This window comes from Oratosquilla oratoria, chromosome 13, assembly GCF_046742065.1.
Source record: "Oratosquilla oratoria isolate Oo_2021 chromosome 13, ASM4674206v1, whole genome shotgun sequence".
Taxonomy (NCBI): domain Eukaryota; kingdom Metazoa; phylum Arthropoda; class Malacostraca; order Stomatopoda; family Squillidae; genus Oratosquilla; species Oratosquilla oratoria.
Genome location: NC_134789.1, coordinates 29,219,656 through 29,221,485, shown reverse-complemented (window position 1 = coordinate 29,221,485; position 1,830 = coordinate 29,219,656). Strand labels below are relative to the sequence as shown.

General features: G+C 35.2%; 1 non-coding gene across 1 annotated transcript; it reads left to right on the top strand.

Annotated features, from left to right (window-relative positions):
- On the top strand, window positions 1-73 carry TRNAV-CAC (transfer RNA valine (anticodon CAC)). Its single transcript has one exon. It is a non-coding gene; the product is annotated as a tRNA-Val (tRNA).
- The last annotated feature ends 1,757 nt before the right edge of the window (window positions 74-1,830 follow it).

The following is a 1,830-nucleotide window of genomic DNA, read 5'->3' as shown; positions in this document are numbered from 1 at the left end:
GTTTCCGTAGTGTAGTGGTTATCACGTGCGCTTCACACGCGCAAGGTCCCCGGTTCGATCCCGGGCGGAAACAGGTTTTTTATACCTGTAACGCACCTCACGAGAGAATTGAATGAATAACATGATGCGATAGATTGGGGTTAAAAGATAGTGTAAAAACAAGGTCGATGTTACATTGATTCTGGCCGTGGGTTATGATGGCTTCTGATGTAAAATGAAGCCTAGCATAATCATATCTAAGTCTACCCTTGTACTATCTAAATGGATGACGTAATCTACCTGACTTCTAATTGCGGAAGAAAAGAAGGAAGGTGACCTTACATGACATACCTTAGCACCAAGCGGAATCTTCTGTGTTTGTAGTCCTATCATAAAAGCAACCCTAATATGTAATGAATAAGTCAATTTGTTAAATATGAGTATAGGATTTTTGACAAATTACACACACACACACACACACACACACACACACACACACACACACACACACACACACACACACACACACACACACACACACACAAAACGCTAACTGGAAAAAAAATCAAAAGAGGAAACAAAGATGGAAGAGAAATGGAACACATTTAAAGAAAAGTATAAGGAAGGAATTGATAAATATATACCAAAAAAGAAGCAGATAAATATATACCAAAAAAGAAGCAAAAAGAAATTGATATAAAGTGTTGGTATAACAAAAGGTGCAGTGAGGCTAACGATAAAAGAGACAAAGCCTGGAAAATATGGATAAAAGACAAAAAACTTCCAAATGGCAAACATATATAAAACTTAGGAATGAATATGTGAATATACGCAGGAAAGAAAAAAGAAAATAAGAAAAAGATATAATAGACACATGCAAGGATCAACCTAAACTCATCTACAGATATGTAAATGATAAATTAAAAGACAAACATGAAATAGTGAAATTGCGTGAATGAGATAACGAATATATTGATGACGTAGAAATGGCTGAAGTTATGATCAGACATTTCAGGTCTGTGTTTACAATTGCGAGCACACAAATTTGGGAAGATGGACAACGAGAAAGTTCCCCCGAAATGAAAGAAATAAAGGTAACACAGAAAGAAATAAGAGATGAAATAAAAAACCTAGACGTTAAGAAATCACATGGACCGGATGGAATTGCAAATTGGATATTGAAAGAGTGTATAGATGAACTAATGGACAAATTATACAAGATAATAGATTTCTCACTCAAAGAAGGAAAGGTACCGCAAGATTGGAAAAATGCAAACATCGTACCAATATATAAAGGAGGAAACAAAGAAAATCCTACAAACTACAGACCGGTATCCCTTACAAGCACAGTAGCAGAAATATGCGAAAAGATTATCAGGAACAAATGGATCAAACACTTGGAAGAGAATAAAATACTAAACCCTAAACAATTTGGTTTTAGAAGTAGAAGATCATGTACCACAAACTTAATATGTTTTTACTCAAGATTAATAGAAATAATACAAGAAAGAGATGGCTGGGCAGATTGCACCTTCTTGGACTTGCAGAAGGATTTTGACAAAGTACCACATAAAAAATTAATAAGAAATTTTGAAATGATAGGAGGAATACAAGGTAAGCTACTGGAATGGATGAAAGATTTCTTGAGTGGGAGAAAAATGAGAGTGCTACTTAGAGACAAGAACTCGAACTGGGAAGATATGATAAGTGGCGTCCCATATATAAATGAATGAAGGAGTAAAATGTTACATGAACTTCTTTGCTGATGATGCCAAACTACTTAAGAGAGTAAGGACAGAAGAAGACTGCAGATCACTACAAGAAGACCTAGACAAAATATGGAAATGGAGT